A 20,774-nucleotide genomic window follows, 5' to 3' on the forward strand; every position below is an offset into this window, starting at 1 on the left:
TGATTTTAGTAAGTCAGGAAGGAATACATGGGAAAGGTGTAGTTTTAACAACTGTTTAAACAGTTTATTTAATTAAGGCATAGTCTAAATGTAGAGACACAGCAAGTGACTCTAGGGTTGTGCAAGGGTGATTAACCAGAGGAGTTGTGTCCAGGTTTGTTTGGTTGAAGGAGAGAGATGGGCAGTAGAGGGAAAGTGAGGGAGGAGCCTTGAGTAGGTGGCATAAAAGTACAAGAACAAATCTGCATTTCACAAAGACAATAAAACTCATCATGTCCTGAGTTTAAATAAATACCACATTATAAAACTTTTGCTGCCAAAAATAAGCCCACAAAGAATGTGTATTGAATCGGTACAGCTGTTTCAAATCTGTTTCTCAGGAATAATTTGGAAATAATGTTAAAATGAGTTTTGAAGATTAATTACATTGTTAACATTATGTTGCTGGATAGTTATAATTTTACTGATCCAAATTCTTATATGAAGAATGAAGGTAGGTTTTTAAATATTGATGTTGTTCTTAAAGCAATGCTAAATTATAATTTTTATTTACAGCAGAGTGACCTCAGATTAGGACTTCGTTTGTCCTTAGTGACGTTTTTAGTTTTTTATGTGACTTCTGTATAGCACCGCATACATAAGGCTTATTATGAAAGATGGAGGATCAGCTTCAATAGAGCACTAGAAGTATGGATCGTCGATACTAATTTTAAAGGGAGGGGGGGAAGAGAAGTAAGTAATTTGAAAAAATGGAGTCTAAAGCTTTTTATTTATCATGATTCTTGTCATGGTTTAGTGTCTGGCTAAAGAACAGAAAATGTAGTCTTCAATCTGGGATCATGGCGTTGGATAACATTCAGCGAGTCAATTCATATTTTTCATACACAGCATAGGCCCATACTCCCTAAAATGGTACATTTCTGTGGTTGTGGAAGCCAACTCATCAAAAGAAGCCAGAGTTGATTTTTGCTAAGTATTTTTAAATATTTTTATATTAAAACAAACACAGATATTATATTCATGGTGTAGAAAGCAAAATTGGCATGATTTTAAAGATGAGGCCAGAGGCTTAACAGGAATTTCAGGCTTGCAGCAGGCTGTTTAGAGCTGCACTTCCCAGACCTCCCAGGGTTATGAGTCCCTTCAGAATTTTGGACACATCAGTGGAAAAGTTTAAGAAGTGGTGATTGGATTTAGAAAAGGTAAAATTAATGTACTGTACTTCCCGTTTTTCTTCTGTTGCAAGGGACAAGGTACCATTTCAGTCAAAGTCAAAGATAATTAGAGCATTTTCCTTATATTTGTTTGTTTGATCCATAAACCTGTACTCAGGATGAATTGCTTGAGAATGCTTCTCATCTGATCCTGTTCTTTCCCTTTTCACCTGCATTAACTTTAAAATTTTAATGGCTTCTCACTGTTTTTAGGATAAAGATCAAAGTCCTTAAAATGGCCGATATGACCATTGAAGGTTTGGCTTTTGCCTGTGAGGTAAGCTACACTGGCCTTCTTTCAGTCCTCTTTGCCCAGCACTGAACCTTTGCACTTAATATGCTCTCTCTTACCTTTGGTCTTTACCCAGTTAAGTACTCCTCATCCTTCAGATCTCAAGCCTCCCCTACACTGCTTCAGAAAAGCCTTCTCGAATCCCTGAGTCACATCAAATCCTCCGTTATGTGCTCTCCTAGTACCATGTTATATCTTTATCCTGTTTGCCACTTTTATTTTTACATTAATTTATATGGTTATTTGATGAGGGCAGGGACCCCACCTTTGTTGCATAATAAGGCAAAAGAAGGTATATGGTGAAAAGTAGGGATTCAGGAAATATTTGTTGACTGAAGGAACAAGTAAATTTATTCACCGATTTCTGGTCTGTCACCAAATCTGCTTTCCTAAATGACAATGCATGTAAAATCCCCTATAATGCTCTAATGGATACTTCAATGCCAAGTTGTATATTGTGTGCCAGAATACAGTGGAAGTAGGGTTGCTTTATCTGTTTTTCGTAGTTTTGTTGTTCTAGCCCATTCAGTCATGTAAATCATGGTTTAGATTCATTTTGTTAAGAAATATTAATAATTTCAATAGTACATAATACTTGTGTTTGCACTATAAATATTATAAATATGCCATAAATATTATGTGTTTATATTATTTAATAGGCCAACACAATAGGCAAACATTACTTTAAAAATTAAAATATATCCCTTTTCTTAAGCATTTCTTTTCTTTCATACAAATTTTCCAATTATTTCTTCATTTTGGTGTTTTTATTTACTTTTTTTTAAAGATTTTTATTGGGGAGTTGGGGGAAGGGAAACAGACAAGTTGCTGTCCTTTTGTTCTTCAGACTAGTTGTGGAGGACGTTGCTTCACTGGCCCAATTTGGCACCATCATTGCGCTCTTCCTGGAGGAGGCAGATCAGTCGCCAGCTTCTGGACGGCCACTCAAGCTGGCTGCCGGCTACACACTGTAGCCCATGGCAACCCACTGCAGCAGGGGCTGCAGCCTACGCAGTCGCTGGTGACTCACGGCAGCCCAGCTCCAGGTTGAGCTGTTGGTCAGTATCTTAGCTGTAGAGGGCAGTGTCACTGGCCCTCATATGTGGGATCCAAACCGGGGCCTTCTGGCGTCCCAAGCCAGCTCTTAACCAATGCGCCACTCTGCCGTCCCTCATTTTGGTGTTTTTAAAAGAATTCTATATATTTTAGAACGCATGGTAGAATGAAATTGATAAAATACCTTAAATTTGTCTTCTTAAAGTGAAAAAAGTTCATATAAGAAATTAAAATGTGTTTTTCTCTTGTGAGAAGAAAATACCCTTTATTTGTTGATATGAAGAATAAAATAGAAAAATAGCCCATTAGCTTAATGAGAACCATTATCTTTTTTATTATATTTAATGTTGACTTTACATTTTTACTAATAGGAATAAAATTAAGATATTTAAAGATGCGTCTTAAATCAGCATTTCTTGCATAATTTTCCATCTCTCCCTCTGATTTTGGAAAATACATTTTAATTTTTCAAACTTAATATAAATTTATTTGGACTTATTTTTTAAGGGTACTTGTTAAGAACCCGTGTAGAGAGTTATTGTAAAACATAACTTATTGAATACAGGTGCCTCATGCAGGGTTTTTTGTGAATTACAGGCTTTTGGATTGTCACTAGTAAGCAAGCTATAGATATTTTTCTAATAAAGCATGCTCTCCCCCACTCCAATTTAGAATGGTTAAAATATAAATTAGAATAAGTGAAATTTTTAAGACCTTGACATTGGTATGCTAGTCTGTTTACTCTTCATAAAACAATACCTTCAGGCTTAAATATTCTACTGCAAAAGAGCGTATTGCAGTTGTGCCCTGATTTAAATTGCAAATAACTATTCAGCATGATAGGACTTTTTGAACTTTAAAGATGTATTTAGTTTCTTGTTCAATTTAAATTACAATTATTAATTCTAATAGAAGTTTTCGTTGTCTTAATCTTACTCTTGCAATGTCAGGAAAGAAAGTGTTGTGGGTATTTGCATAAAATCGTTGAATTTTAAATTTTACTCAAGTACAATAACTGCTGTTTTAGTTTTCTGTGTTCATCTGTTGAATATTTTGTCACAACAAAATTGTTTTAAGAACCAAAATTTATTAAATGAAAACTCACAATGGCATTAATGTATTATAATTTGCCACGATAAAAACATTGTTACATAACTAATGTTAAGTATAGCATACTTCTCTGTTTTATATTTACTTGACATTAATGTTTTTGAAAATTAGTTTTATTGCTATTAAGTGGGTTGGATAGTCTTCTGATAACATGATAGATAAGAAACCACATTGTTAGTTGCTTTTAAAGTATTGCCCAATTTTTTTTTCTCTTTGAACTTTCTATTTTGTTTCAGCTACATCTGCTATTTTTAATATGGGCTTTCATCATGTTTTCTCAAGTAATATTTGCAACAAATCAGTGGAAGTCTGCCTTAGATCCTGGATTTTACTTTTTTCAACTTCTTTACCAAAGATTATGAAATAATCTATTTTCTAGCAAGTTGTAAGACTATAATGTAATTTATTAATAAAAGCCTTTAAAATACTAGCCTTAAGTAATTATGGCAATGGGTGAATTTCAACATTAGCTGAATCCTTGGTATAATTTTAGTTTGTTTTATATGTGCATATGGCAGTTTATTTTTTCCTGGTTGAGCAGAAAATTCATATTTTAATTTTATGTAATTCATTTATATTTGGCTTTCAAAACAAACCACTGAGCTGTTAAAACCATATAAAAAGTGTTGTAAAGTTTTTGCTAATGGTGCTCAAAACAGACATGTAGTCCAGTTGCTAGTTTTCCTCCCTCCTTGCTGGAGCTTATGTACAGACCAAGTTCAATGTGGATCCAACATGGATGGCAGGGCTAGGTGCTCCTTTCCCATTTCCCTCCATATGGTGCCATGGTGTGAGTTTTGTGGCAGTCTCTGTTGACATTAGTGTTGCATTAAATCAGTGGCACAAGGTTTCCTCATCTAGAAGACTGCTCCCTTGCCTCCTAGCTGTCAGAACAGAGGCTTTCAGTTTGATGTTGATTTGTCACACACACAGAGGTTTGTTCTATGGAACATTTAAGGCTACATAACTGTGCTTTCTAGTCTGTCCCTAGTCATAATGCTTTAAGTATATTTATGGTGAAAACAAGTCAATTCAGATCCTGTTTATTTGGGATTTGTGATCATTTCAGTAGACTTCTATTGAAATTTACTCTGAATATGTGAAGGAAGGGCTTGCTAATCAATCTAATAATGCAAACAAGATTGGAAAGAATTTGTTTAACCCAGAAGAATATGGTGTTTTCAAGTACTGTACTTTGCTAGAAGCCATTTCCATACTGTAAATATGCGAGCTAGAAATGAGTTGTATTTTTCGTTAGAATTTCTGCACACTTAGAATCATGGTTTTTTATTTTTTTGGAATATTTCGCAAACATTCTACAATACAGCTTGGTTCTTCTTCCTCATTCACCCAAGTTGGAAAGGTCTCATTCACTACACATCTATTATTGGTAATCCATAAAAATGAGATAAGGAACTGTTATTAACAGCCTTTTACAGGTAAGATACAAAGAAGTTAAGCAGCTCAACAGAGATTGTACAGCTGTTTAGTGATGGAATTAGGTTGGACATTAACTCGTTTTTTTCCCCTAGTGGATTGGATTTAATGCAACACTGATGCCAACAGTTCAGGTTTGTATGTAATTATCTTCAAACTTTACTTTTAATTTTTTTTCTGAATTTTCTACCCTTTAAAAATTGGCACTGTACAGTATATAGTGAAGAGCACTTTGGAATCAGATGCCTGGGTTAGTTATGTCCAGGCTCCATTACTTCCTAGCTATGTGTTCTTAGCAAGGGAGAGTTTAAGTAACTTACCAAGGTTTTGCAATTTTTTTAAGTAGGGGAGATGATATTACTTTCCTTATAGGATTGTATGCTTAAAATAACTCCTGGTACATACATTATAAGTGCATGATAACTTTCAGCTTTTTTTTTTAATTAAGAAAGAGGTTGCATTCTGTTGGCAATCTTCAGAGGCAGAACTAATTAATTATAGATGATATTTATTGAGTACTTATTACATAACCATATACGGTGCTAGGCGCTTTCCAGGCATTATCTTATGCCTATCTTAGCCCTGAAAGGTTGGAATTTTCCCTGTTTTACAGATGAAGAAAATTTGCTTAGAAGCATTGAATGACTTATCCTGTACACCCAAATATTTACTGAGCAGGTGTTTAATAATTTGAGGAATGAATAAATAGTAGGTTGGAGAAACAATTTGAATAGATTTCTAGTTAGTTCCAAAATATATAATATTTCCACCTAGCCTTTCTACCAGAGGTAGATGTGAAATGAGAGGAATCCCAGGACTACTTTCAGAGATGTGGATGTCCTCTCCATCAGACCTACCTTCTCTAGTGTGTGTTAAGGTGGGTTATGGTTCTTGGGTCCTTTTGGCCTCTAAAGAGGGGTGTGTGTGTGTGTTTGTGGTGAGGTGTTTTTATTCAGAATAGGACTTGAGCCAATGACAAAGATGCCACATATAGCTTGTAACCTTGGTGATATCCTTCTTATTTTGATGTGAACCACAGGAGTTTAATGCTCTCCTCTACTTGTCTAGACTTAGACAGAAGATCTACTTCAGACCATTGCCACTACCACCAACCCAGAACTGATGTTTTGTTCTAAGAGGATTGTTAATAAAAGTACATGGTGCCTGATAATAGATGTCCATAAAAAGCTTTACATTTTAGTTGAAATAATGGATTTTGTTGTATTTTTGTTCCGATTTACTTTGCAATGGTTAGCATTCCTATCTGCATTTCATTAGTATTTCTTTGAACAGACTTCATTCAGTGCATCCTATAGCTTTGAAACCCTAACCTACCTACTGAATGCTGATTGTTCCCCCCAAATTGTTTTGTTTTGTAAACTCTTATTGTAGACCAAATTGTGATATGATATGATAGCATAGTGAATCACAAAAGGAACTTAAGTGCTAGAGAAAATTTAATCATAATCAGTTAAAAAACAATTGTGAAATGAATGCAAAATATGGAATGGTCAAGTTAAGCTAGAGATGTTTGATCAGTTGAGTACTTGTAAAATGATAATGAAAGGTGCAATTCCACCTACATTATATTTTAAAATGATACACATGGTTTTGCAAGTGTGTCTCAAATATATAGTATATTCTAGCATGTATTTAGGAACTTAAAGTAGGAGTCATTCAGAGTAAAAACACCAAGATTATATTTTTTATTTTTCCTTGCTTTCCTTTAATAGAATTGAGATGAGTTTGCTTTAGACTGGAAGTTTTAAAATATTTGAAAACAATTTAAATTGTTCTCTGCTGTGGAGAGAATAATTTGAAGTCGCACTTTTTATGAAAGCTAACACAATACCCAGGACACTAGACATTAATAAACAACTGTGAACTGTGGTAATTAACTATTTTGAAGTTGCCTTAGCATTGACCATTTGATACATAAAGCACTCATTATCTTTTAAAATCCATATGAATTAAAATTAACTTTGTTTGAGGATGTCTTTGAGAATTTCATTACTTTCCTTGAGATAATTGTTGACATCCTGGGTAAATAAGCAGTCTGGTAAGACATAGACTTCTAAATATGGCAACACCATGAATCTCCATCAATATTCATTTTAAGATGTGTCTAATTTAATGTTTTAAGGAAATGTTTTCTCTCCTGAGAGAGGCACACAGATAACTGAGTTTACTGATGCCCCAAAGTTTCTATTAAAATTTGATAAAGACCTAATGCATTAAAATTTGAGTAGTATTTTAAAAGTTTTGCATGTAGAGTATGTGCGTGTGTGTGCATGCATACTCATGTACATATAATTGCTTTCAACATTAATTTATTTCTGATAATAGAAACTGATGCAGATGGGTTAGTTAACAATATATTACTTTAAAAACTGTTTTTCTAATAAAATGTTAAATAATGAAAAAAATAAAAGAAATGTTTTCTAATTTTGAGATTTGTTTTTTCAAATGAGGCTGCTTTGCCAGCTCATTCTTATACTTATGACCAAAACACACAGAGAAAATAAATAGCAGTATAATACCTTGGGATCTAGTAAAATTTTTCTCCCTACCAAAGCACCATAATGAGATCACAGAAAATTAAGGCTGGAATATATCTCTAAAAACTAATAAAAAGGTATACATTACATACTCCTACAAAACTATTATACCAAAATTCATTGCTTAATACCTTAAATATCTGGTTGTTCAAATTTCTAGTTTCATACATGTCATAAACATTTTTGCAGTTTTTTCTCCTTAAATCCAGCTCTAAAAAGTCTACACATTGTAGTCTACCTTATTCTTTTTTCTGTACATCAATCCTTTGGGACCCAATACCCCTTTTATATAAGGGATGTTTTGTAATGTTTCTTGAAATAAAATTTATAGATAATATAACCTACCTACTCACATAATTTTTAAAAATTCACCATAATGCCCTTATTATAATAAAAAGAAAAATAACTTGTAAATATAAAATAGATTTCTATATGCAAGTGCTCAATATGACTAGAAGAAACTAATTGATATTTTTGCCTACTTAAAATGATCATCTCTGAATTTAAGAGAAGCAGTAGGTTTAGAAGTCATTCCATGTTTAAGTACAAGAAAATGGAAGAGCAAATGAACCGACAGACACTGGAATAAAAATGAGTATCAGAAGTAGTACAGGCTAGACTCATTTGATTTGTCCTCCTAATAATTCCTGTTGAACATTTAAAAGTCATGTGGGAAGAAATTGCAGCTTTTTGGAGAAATGGCAGATTATAGAGCTGGAGAGGGATTATTTAAGATGATCCAGGAACATCTTGTAGCACCAGAAAGTAAGGAAGTGCTCAAAAACACAATGATGAGGGCGTGTCAGAGACTTGGGAGCCATTTTGAAAGAGCTCTTGAAGGCTAAGGCTGGAACAATTTGAGCAACAAAAGTGGTGTTGAATTATAACTCAATGTATAAAATAAATATCCATGAGTCCATACTGGTGTAAGCAATGAAATGAGGGAAAAGAGAAAAATCTCCCATAAAGAAAATCCCAAATAATTTATGTAGATACTCTCCTTTCAAGGAGTTGGCACTTAACTCTCCAGGTTTGATTGCGGGCTGCACTTAGCAGGCTGCACTTAGCGACTTTGTCTCCTAAGAGTAGAGTGTGAGAAGGGGAAACGCAATTTCACAGTGGAGAAACATAGTGAACACTCACGACTTCCTGAACCGCTTCAAAAAGTGGCTAGAACGATGGGATAAATGTGTTCGAAGCGGGGGGGGGGGGGGGCAATGTGTGTTTTACTGTAATAAATTTTTTAAATTTTAAGCATTCACTGTTTTTGATCACACCTTGTAAACCTCATGCTCTTCTGCATGTGAATAAACAATTTTCTTGAATGAATGGCTTACCTGGTTTCCCTTCGACTGAAATTAATCTTTTACTTGAACACCTTTTTCTTTTTTTTTTAATCTTTTGCTCATCAGGAAATGTGTTTAAGAAAAGGAAACTGTGCATAGCATAGAATGGAGACCATCAAAAATCAGCTCCATCTCCTTATTTGACCTCAATTCTAGCAGATTTGCAGTTAAACTCTTGGACAGAAGAGTGTGCTGTGCTAAACCTTGTTAACAAAGCCTGATTCCCATCACTCCTCTAATTGTAGTTTCTGTTTCCTGCAGATACTGTGTAGGAATGAATGTTAAACAAGGCGTGAATTTTTTTGAGCAAATGTTGGGATTTATAATAATTGACATTCAACTGAGTATTTAAAGGTGTGTATAAATATACATGCATATTTACTTAGGGAAAATATTTGCTTAGGGCAAATATGCTGCAACTGAATATAACTAAACAACCTTTTCTCATTGCTTTTCTGTAGGGAAGTCAACATTTTTCTTTTTGTCATTAAATGTAACACCTATTGTCATTGTATTATATTATGGGGTCATGTAGTGTGTTTAGTAGCGGAATTTGGATATGAGGGTGGTTGTAACTTAAGGCCTCCTTTGGTCACATCTCCAATAAATTATATTAGATTTCAAAATAGAACTATTTTAATACTTGCACTTTATTCCTCTGTCTTTTTTGTTAAGATCTTCCTTGTTTTCAAGTTTACTGCTATGAAAATTCTAAAAGGAACAGGCTCTAGTACTAAGTAGAGAAAACTGTGACTGGGAATTTAATGCATTAACCTGAAAACTTTTTTTCTTGCCACAATAAATTGAAATGTTGTAATTATCACAATTTCAAATTCTTTGTTATTAATCCACCTCTGTAAATGTGTGAAGTTCTGCTGATGTTGATATGAATGTCTTAGAATTTTCCCCCTGGCTTGCTGCTAAATGTCTTTTTCTTTTCTTGACTTTATGCTCTAAGTAACAGCATTAATGTGATCTCTGCTTTTTGTATGAAGTATTTCTTAAAGCTGTGCTTACAGGAATGAAGGAGAGTTTGTTTCACTTTCTTTGTTTTGTTTTAGTAAGGTAAGAATGCTTTGCCTTTAAAGAAATCTTCAGAAAAACAACCTGTGTAGATTATCCATTAAATATCAAGGGTTTGAAGCTATCTTTGAATATGTGACTGGATAGGATGGTTTGAATTTCCAAGATTCTCCAGTTTCTATACTAGAATAGAATCTGCCCCAGTATAGATGGACAATACTTAATTGATGTTGTTGTCACAACTTTCCAATGATACTTTTCATGACAAAATTACACAGGTTTAGGATGACTAGCTATTTCAATAATATAGTCTTATAATGATTAAAAACAGAATGTCAGAAGCAGAATTGTGTGATTTGTATTACTTATGAAATACAGATGGCAAGAAGTAGACTTGGAAGCTTTTTCAGAGTGCAGATGGACACGAGTTCTTCAGTGAAGTTAATTAAGGGTAATCATGGTATAGTAACCACAATCTTGTAGGCTGCCATGAATTTAGTATTTTACTTTCCCAAGTGAAAATGCCAGAGGATGCCTTTTAAGGCTGCTGAAAACATCTTTATCACCTTTAGCCATGCCAGAAGACTCACTTCCTCCCTCACCCTACCCTTCTCTTCCTCCATCTCTACATTTCATACAGATGAATAAAAAAAGATTAAAGGGACAGATATCCAGTAGGAAGTACTTTATGGAGAAGACAATACAAATTATCTGTAGTATTGAGTTGGAAGTAGAATCTCTCCAGTGGTAGTCCAGCCTTAATTCTGTCTTGTATTTGCCATGTGTGTTTAACTCATCTCTTTATTTCTCAAGCCCTCAATTTCTTTGTCTGAAAATGGGGATTAGGAAAATGTTCTTTATTGGGAATTCTGACGAATAATTAGTCAAGATGTAGCCCAGGAAGAAATAGAGTAACATTTAGACAGTAGCAAAATAATAGTTTATTACTGAACAGGTTTTGAAAATGATCTTTATGGAAAAGGATTTTTTAAGTATTCCAATTTAGAAATACGTTATTAGATATAGCTCACGTATGTTTGCCTTAAGGCATGGTGTACAAAGATGATTCTAATTTAAAAATGTATCTGGAGTATAGATTTCAGGTAGCTGGTTTTCTCTTGAGAACTGTTTCCCTCTTACTAGCTTCTGTCTTTTGTGTACCCACTTCTCTAACAGCTTTGTTGGAGCGTTTCTCCCTAGACCATTTTCTTTTCTTATTTGAGTCAAACGATCGCTTAAGCAATTCTGCCTAATTTTGAGAAGGGTACATCTCATTCTTCCTGCAAGGGAACTCAATACAAAAGTCCTAAGGCGTTGTTGATGGCTCCACCACCCTGGCTAAGTCTGAAGGAGATAAAAGCCTCATCTCAGTAGACCTTGCATATCATGATTCGTCATACTTCTCAGCATTATTTTACCAGAAGGTTTGTGATCCTTGAAATTTCATTTCTCAAGCTTTGTCAGAAGATTAAAATATAAGAATCTTATCACAGTCATATACATGGTGATCAAAATTATTAAGCACTGAATATGTGCAGTGAAAATGACAGGCACTTATAAGCACTAGAGCTCCATTTAAGTGATAAGAATGTATTGAATTTTCATAGGAGAAACAGTCAATTGTAAGAAATAAATGAACCAATTTATTTGAGCTTAGATCACTGAAAACAAGAGAGAATCACTGGCAAAACAATGCCTTTTCTCAATCATGTGTCACAAGTGGTATTTGGATTGAGGACAATTGAGAAGCATTAAGCCTATTAGTATTGTATATAATAGTTGTTGGAAAGTGTACTTTCCCAAAACTAGTGTGCTAGTTGTTTTTTTTTTTAATGACCAGCAGTTTTGTTTTTCTCCTTAGGTTTCACATTTTGACCTGCATTTGTTTTTTTGCTTGGAAAAATGCTCTATAGAGCCACCATTGGTGCACTTTGTGTAAATGATATCAACTCACATATAAAATTTGGCTTAGAAGAATTTTGAAAATACAGAAATTGATTAAGAGCCTCATTTTAATCATAACAATGTAGCAATGTTGATTTTAAAGCTTTTGAGAAACACCTTTAACCATGATTTTGTTGTTATTGCTACTTCCTCCATCTTTTTGATATTGATAAACGATGGGACAACATGCCAGATTTTATTCTTTCATTGAAACTTTTAAGACCGTTTATTATTGTTTTAGGGGGATGAGCCTTGAGCCATTTATAACTCATTTCTTTAAAACCATGTAGATTTTAAACTAAATGAATGTTGTTGTTTTTTAAATGAGCTCATGTAGCTGAGACCACTCGACTTCTTTCAGAGTTACCTAGGATTAATAATTTGCATGTCTGATTTCCCTTGCTCTAAAAGAAAATTGGGTGATATCTTCTCCTTTAAAACTCTAGGATTCTTTGATTCTAAAATTTTAATTCATTTTAGTATTTGGTTTAGAAGCAATGAGTGATGAGCATTCTTGATTTTCTTTATATCTACTTTAGTGACCCCTAGTGACAGTTGGGCCTTCTGAAATTTTAGAAGGTTTAATTTTATTCTATCCTATAAATTAAATAAATGCCAGGCACAAAACTTGATGTGCTTTACACAAAGACTTGCTATGTAACAAAAGCTAAGGTATATTTTTGATGTTTTAGGAGGATCTGAATCTAGTGTCAGATTGCCTTGACAGATTCTGGTTGGCAAATTTCTAAGATACTAGGTCACAAATCTCTTTGCTTTTTCTTCATTCTCTTCCCTCTTTTTCTATAACTTTCACCATCGAAAACTATTAACTTACAAGTTTGCAAACTGTCCATTGAGCAAATACCTTCTAGCCTCTTGGGTAGTGTAATTCTTCACACTCTTTCTTTGCCTGCCCCTTGGTTTTACATAGCATTACATATTATTTACATTATATTATATTATATCATATTATATTATATAGAAAATGTATTATGTAATACATTTTCTATATAATATATATTACATATATAAAATGGTGTGGCTGAAAAAACCTACTATATAAAAATAAAAATATGAATTACAAATGCACTCAGAAGACCAAGGAAAACATAAATTAGAATAAGTGATACCTGCAAGTTGATGCAGAGTATCTGAAAAAAAACAATACTTTTTGTTCTTGGTGTTCATTTGTAAATCATACTTTTAAAATCAGGGTCTGTGTTGACATTCAGTATTATTCTACTTCAGCTTCAGGTGTATAGCACAGTGGTCAGGCATCTACAATGTCTATGAAGTGATCTCCCTGATAAGTCCAGTGCCCATCTGACACCCTACATAATCTTTACAAGATTGTTGATTATATTCCCCAAACTGTATTTCATATCCCCGTGAATATATTGTGACTGCTAATATTGAATACCAAGTATAATTATATATATATATACATATACATACATATATATATATACATATATATATATATATATATGGTTGTCGGAAAAGTCATGACGTACTTTTTCTGCTTTTCATTGCAAAAATGCATCATGACTTTTCCGACAACCCAGTAGTCACAGGATGTATAGTACAGCATAGGGAATATAGTCAGTGGTATTGTAACAGCTATATACAATGTCAGAGGGGTAGTAGATTGGAGGAGGGGGATTATCACTTTGTGAGGGGTGTAAATGTCAGACTATTACATTGCTTTGTACACCTGAAAACTAATAAATAAAAATTATAAAATCAGCATCTGTGAAATGCAGTAGTTCTATAAGTTATTTCTAGGAATGTGCAAATGCAACAAACAGATTTTTATTGTGGATGTAGTACAAGCACATCCCTTAAATTCTTAGCAAAATTTAATTATTTTTTACAGACCTTTAACATTTATGGTTTTAATTATACTTGATAGGCAAATTCGAAGCAAATACAGTTCTTGTGCATTATTGAAACATTAGTTAAAACAGTTTGTAATGGGCCGGCCGAGTAGCTCAGTTGGTTAAGAGCTTGCTCAAGAGTGTGAGCTCTGAACTACAGTGGTTCAAGTCCCGGCCCGAGCTGAGCAGCCGCTGAGCTGCCAACAGGTGACAGGATGGCTCAGCTAAAAAAAAAAAAAAAAGAAACAGTTTGTAACATTTCTTTTATAAAATGAACATGCTTAGTTTCTCTACACACTGATACTCTTGTTCTCTGTGAGATGAATTGATAGAAAGTTAAAACCAGAGCTTTTAGAAATCTCTCATTCTATGCCATCATCATATTACATGTAAGCAACTGAGCTCAGAGGGGTTAAAGGACTAAATTCACATATCTTTGTAGTTGCAAAATTAGTATGACGAAGACCCCAATATAGGGAAGCTCAGAAATAGTATGTTGCATAGATCTTTTCATTGTTATAAGGACATCTCTGTTAGAAACAAAAAGGAATGAATTCATTGATCGCTGGTGTCAAAGCTAGAGCACATCTTAATTAACACATGCAGCAGCCTACTTCATAGAATAATCCCCTCATTAAGAATGTTTGGTTTAGATTTCATTTTATCATAATTGATTGTAAGATTCTGAGAATGCCAAACTCCATTTATATAGGGAGTTAAAATGCTGTTAACTGCCAGAAAAACTTGTTCTCCTGATAGTCTTCAGTTCTCTGTGTGCTATGACTCAGTGGTTTTAAATCTCATTTTCTAAGGCTTTGCAGGTTGTTAGTGTAGTCCAGTACAACAGGATTAAACCCAAATCCGAACACAGTAGATTTTGTGTTCCATTTAGAGATGAATAAGTGGTTTGCTCTGCTGAATAATCTATTACAATTCATTTATTTTAATAATTTGCCATTTTATTTATGAACGATATACATGAATCTAAAACAAAATGTGGAATAATTTTTGACCCTATATTCTTTAACTTCTGTATTACTGTATTTAAATAAACTCATTCACACTACTGGAATTAATGTATTAGAATAAATTGGTGTTTATCAAATACAAATAGCCATCTTTGATACATCAAAAAAAGTGTGTTTCAAAGATTGAGGGCACTGGATTATTTTAAAATTTGTTCATAGAGTTTGCTTACTGTGATATCCTCCTTTTATACCTATTTTAAATATTACTTCTATATTGTAAATATTACATCATTTATATTGTTCTCATTCCTTTCTCTTTCTTTCCAACATTCCTATGATTACTAGTTAGTTAAAGCCTCAACCGTTGGTATCTCTGATTTCAAAGATTTATTTATTGAAAATCTAGAGTAACTATAGCAGTGTGACATCTACATTTATTAGTGGTCTGATAAGTTAAGTAAATTACACGACCATAATGAGATTTCTGGTAATTATTTTTTAATTACTATATGGATGCCAAATAGGGAGAAGTGACTAAGTAAAAGTATTTAACAAAACGGAAACAAACATATAAATGGATTTTTTTTCAAGTTTAATAGTGTATAGGTAGGTCTCTTGTATTGTGTGTGCTATCAAGTATTCAATAAGTAGATGAAAATGTACTTTTTCTTTCACCCCTGAAATGCCATTGTGTGTGTTTTCTATTCTAAATTTCTTTCTAATGGCATTTACTGTCCTTTAAAAATATTGTTTTCTACATATTAAGTTTTAGGTATTGTATTTTTCAAGATTTGTCATCCTTTAAGAAAAGCAATATTATGTAACATAATCACTTGAGAAGGAACTGTGGCATTGTGCACATTTTCTGATAGTTGCTGTCAAAGATGGAATAATAACACTTTTCCTGCCACCATATGAAGTGTGGTCACCTCAGGACAAGCAGTGAGTCATACTTCTGGGGCCAGTAGGAAAAGTTTGCATCATTGGCAGCCACCTGGGCTCTTCATGTTCCATGACAAATGGCAAACTGGCACATGCTGTTACTGAAATGTTTCTCAAATGTCTAAGTCCCAGGAAAAAATAATATTGGGTGTAAAAACTGAAGTCTGTGACTTATTTTGATGAGCAGTTTTGAATTCTTAATTAAGTTAATTAAATGTGTTTCACAAATTTGTAATTGTTTTAACTTAATTTAAATTATAGCTTGATGTGATAAAACTAAAGCACCTTGTACAGAAAAGAGATAAAGAATTGTCTTGTTCCTATAATTTTTAAAATGGGTTAACCAGTATCAACAACCCAGATAACACTGGAATGTGACCCTTAATGTTTTTTCCAAACTGTCAGTAGATATACAGCTGTTAATTTAGCCTCGATATTTGCTTGACTTTTAATTTATATGTGTATTTAAAGTATGCAAATATGCAGAACAGTAATACAATATCCCAAAACTTCGTGGATTACCCTGATAAATACCAATAAAATGTGGAACCATAGCAACCTCCCACCTCCACCTGCTCAAATAAGCCTTACAGCATAAATACTATTTTAGAGTGTTCTAATATTATCAATGTCAGTGTGGTTAAAATAAGTACCTTACGAAAACAAATAAAACCTTTAATTGAATGGCTTCTTTTTGAATGTACATCCTCAAGGTACACCTTACATTTTTATATGAAAGTTAGTTGTATATCCCTCAAATGAAAGGAAATTTTTTTAGATATATTTTTGCCTCTGTAGTCTTAATTGAAACATGTAATTTTCTAATTATAACAGTACTAATTCTGTATGTTTGGGTAATATTTTTATTTGTATATGGGTTTAATTTTTTATAGGAAAATACAACGTGTAGCTACATAATCAGGTATTTTTGAAAGTTGCTCTAAACATTGGAGCCTAGGGCCGGCTGAGTGGCGCGATGGTTAAGAACTGGCTTGGGGCGCCAGAGGGCCCCGGTTCGCATCCCACATATGAGGGCCAGTGACACTGCCCTCCACAGCTAAGATGCTGAACAACAGCTCGACCTGGAGCTAGGCTGCCGTGAGTTTCAGGCGACGGCGTAGGCTGCAGCCCCTGTGGCAGTGGGTTGCCATGGACTACCATATGTAGCCAGCAGCCAGCGTGAGCGGCCAGCAGCCGCAGTGAGCAGCCATCCAGAAGCCAGCGACTGATCTGCCTCACCCGGGAAGAGCGCAATGATTGTGCCAACTTGGGCCAGTGAAGCAATGTCCTCCACAACTAGACTAAAGAACAAAAGGACAGAAACGTGTCTGGTCCCCTTCCCCCAATTCCCCAGCACTGTTCTCAACCCCCCAATTCCCCAATAAAAATCTTTAAAAAAAAACAACATTGGAGTCTAGCACAAAAACCTTTTAGGATAGTGCAGGTAATCAGAATGTACCCATTATAAATTTTGTCGGAATTTTTTATATTATTTAATTGTATTAATTTGAACTCTGCTCAGGTCTGCCCACCATCACCATTGTATAACTGACCACCTCCAGTAATCTGCTCCAGTGGTCACTATATTACAGCAGGGAAAATGAGGACTTTGAAGCCAAATACACCTGCATTTGAAGCCAAATATACCTAGATTTAAAATCCAACTTTGCTGTTTATTGGTTGAATGGATTTGGGCACATAATAACCTCTTCGAGTTTCAGTTTTTCTCCTTTTTTAAACATGACACCTACTTTAAAGAACATTAAGGTGTAAATGAAGTAATATATGCAAAAGACATACCTCAGGGCCGGCTGAGTGGCGCGGTGGTTAAGAGCTGGCTTGGGATGCCAGAGGGCCCCGGTTCAGATCCCACATATGAGGGCCAGTGACACTGCCCTCTACAGCTAAGATGCTGAACAGCAGCTCGACCTGGGGCTGGGCTGTCTTGAGTACCAGCGAAGGCGTGGGCTGCAGCCCCTGCTGCAGTGGGTTGCCATGGGCTACTGTGTGCAGCCAGCAGCCAGCGTGAGCGGCCAGCAGCCGCCGTGAGTGTCCATCCAGAAGCTGGTGACTGATCTGCCTCGCCTGGGAAGAGCGCAATGATGGTGTCAACTTGGGCCAGTGAAGCAATATCCTCCACAACTAGACTGAAGAACAAAAGGACAGCAACTTGTCTGTTCCCCTTCCCCGAATTCTCCAGCACTGTTCCCATCCCCCCAGTTCCCCAATAAAAAAAAAATCTTAAAAAAAAAAGACATACCTCAGCCTTTGGTATGTAGTAAGTTTTAAATAAACTTTGGCTATGATTAGTACCACCACTGACACCACCTATAAAAGAGAGTTGTTGGAGGAGGATGATAATGTATGCAAAGATCATTGTAGGAACTAGAAAGTATTGGCTGTTATTGTTACCACCAGGTGTCATGCCAATTGCCTTCAATTAATCACTGTAATTGACACTGAATGCAAATAATCAGGTATTTTTTGAGCCACTCAAGTTTAACTTCACTGAAATTACATAATGCAACTGGAGAAAAATAAAAGATTATTGAGAAAATGAAAACAGACATAAAGATTGAGAAGCACTTGGTTTATATTTGAGTCAGAATCAAGACTGCTGAGAATGGACCACCCAACATAGCCTACTCATATAAAAATTTCTGATTATGCAGCTCATGCCTTAATATACTTGGATAACCCTGTTGTAATCATTAAAAAATACTTCTGAAGTGTACAACTCTACTTATTTTCATTTGGTTATATACAATATTTTATTTGGACTTAGCAATGCCTGAGTTTCAGAAGAGTTTAAGAATACAATCTGGCTCATCTGTACAATAAAATTTGTTGAATGAACGAATGAATCACTCTAGCTAATAAAACCTGATCTAAGGTAACTACTACTCTTAATCTTTCATCTCTGATGTATATTTAGGGGCAGGGACAGAAATATTTTTCTTTTCTTCCTCCCTTTCAAGACATAAGAAAGGTACATTTTATTTAGTTTCAAGAGCAGATTTCTCTTTTTTCTGTTTGTATAAACTAAACATTTATTGAAAGCTTTTCTTTGAATTAAGAGTTCAAAGTATGTTGCCAGAATGAAAAACCAGATCATAATAGACGAGGAAAATATAAATTTAATGAATACACTTTCTTAATTATTTGGGGGCAAACTCACTGAAATTCGGAGGATTCATTATGAATGACAAGATAGGGTGGATGAAAGAAACATTTTAAAACTTTTCTATGTTTTAATCCTTTCTTTTTTAGGTTTATACAAGTGTTTTTGCAGTGGTAGAATTATGCAAGTACAGTTTTAAAATCTTTTAGTCCTTCTTTTTAAGAACACCGTAGAATTTAAACATATTGCTATACCCTGTTCAAGCTTGTTCCTTTTGGCCAAGATCTATCTTTTCTGTGCAGTGATTTGTTAAATTAGGAATTCTAGTATAAACCAGGATGTTAATGATACTAATAGTATTATAGTGCATTAGAAAATTGGGTTAAGAAGTGATCAGGAAAAAGTAGGAAGGTTGGGTAGTCCATTAAAAGGATAGTATCAGAATAGCCTGAATTTGTAAAAGTAGACAGTAGCCTTTTGACTTTTTATGTTTGTGGTAAAAAAAAAGAGGGTTTTAAAATTGGAAATAACATATGTTCATATTTCTTGATATTTATCTAACTCTACAAATATTTAACCAAAATGGTGATGCATGATCTATTAAGATCTGGCTCAGAGATAGTTCATTTTGGCATTTTTCAAGAAGATAAATATCACTTGTGGATTTGGGAAGTGATATGTAATAAATATTTATTTGGTCTTCCTCCAGTTTCTGACCCTGAGTCCCTAAAACTCTTGGAATTTCCTAAGTGATGAGAGCAATAAAGATGTCTTGTTAATGAGGTGACTTTTGGACTACATCTAAGAATAGGGGCAGGTTGCCAGTAGAGCTCCATGTGATTAGAGGGTTAGAACTTTCCAGAGGGGAGGTGAATGGGGTTTGAGATTGAGTTCAATCACCAGTGGAAATGATTTAATCAATCATCCCTATGTGATGAAGCCTCCATAAAAACCAAAAGGACAGTCTTTGGAGAACTTCTGGTTTGGTGAACAAGTAGAGATTTGGGGAGAGAGTATGGAAGCTGGAAGACCTGTGCCCTTTTCCCAGACCTTGCCCTATGCATGGCTTCCATCTGGCTGCTCTGAGTTATATCCTTTTATAATAAATTGATAATCTAGTAAGCAAAATGTTTCCTGAGTTCTGTGAGTGTCTCTCGCAAATTAATTGAACCCAAGGATGGAGGGTGTTGTGGCAACCTCTGATTTATAGTCAGTTGATCAGAAGTAGAGGAGGTAACAACCTGGGTTAGCAATTAGTATCCTGAGTTGGAGAGGTCATTGGAACATCCAATTTGTAATTGGTTAGTCAGAGCACAGGATTGAGATTAGCCTCTGAAGTAGAGGGTGGTTTTGTGGGTCTGAACCTTTTTACATGTGGAATCTGATGCTATCTCCAAGTAGATCACATCCTGCAATCCTCTATATGATGCCCTCAGATAAGTAAGGACATGGAGTTGAAACCTAGAGCAAGTAAAAGGAAACTTCATAAAACTCCTGATATTACTTATCCAACAAAATCAAGAAAATTAAATCATTAATATTTTATAATATTTTGGTTTATGTTCATATTTAGATTAGGTAATATAAATGCTTATGTCAAAGGCTATATTTGAATTTATGATAACAGATTTAGTATTTTTAAAGAAAACATGTTTATATGATTTCTCCATTTTAATATAATCTGAAATTTTAATAGCAAGTGAGCACATACATTATACTATGACATCTTACAAATAAAAGTACATTTTTTAGTATCTCAGAACATGAAAAAGTGACTAAAATAAATAGTTAGCTCTTATTGTGCTAAAATAGTAGACAGTGGAAATTTCATATTGATTTGACATAATTCAATTTTGTGTTCTTGGTTTACCATCCTAATTATCTTT

The 20,774-nt window shown here is 34.4% G+C and overlaps 1 protein-coding gene and 1 pseudogene across 10 annotated transcripts in view; both read left to right on the forward strand.

Annotated features, from left to right (window-relative positions):
• CNKSR2 (connector enhancer of kinase suppressor of Ras 2) overlaps window positions 1–20,774 on the forward strand; it is a 265,333-nt gene that overhangs the window by 5,355 nt on the left and 239,204 nt on the right. The gene's annotated exons all lie outside the window — the stretch shown is intronic.
• LOC109395197 (rab GDP dissociation inhibitor beta pseudogene) overlaps window positions 1,459–20,774 on the forward strand; it is a 41,621-nt pseudogene continuing 22,305 nt past the window's right edge.

This window comes from Hipposideros armiger, unplaced genomic scaffold (genome assembly GCF_001890085.2).
Source record: "Hipposideros armiger isolate ML-2016 unplaced genomic scaffold, ASM189008v1 scaffold_13, whole genome shotgun sequence".
NCBI classification, from domain to species: domain Eukaryota; kingdom Metazoa; phylum Chordata; class Mammalia; order Chiroptera; family Hipposideridae; genus Hipposideros; species Hipposideros armiger.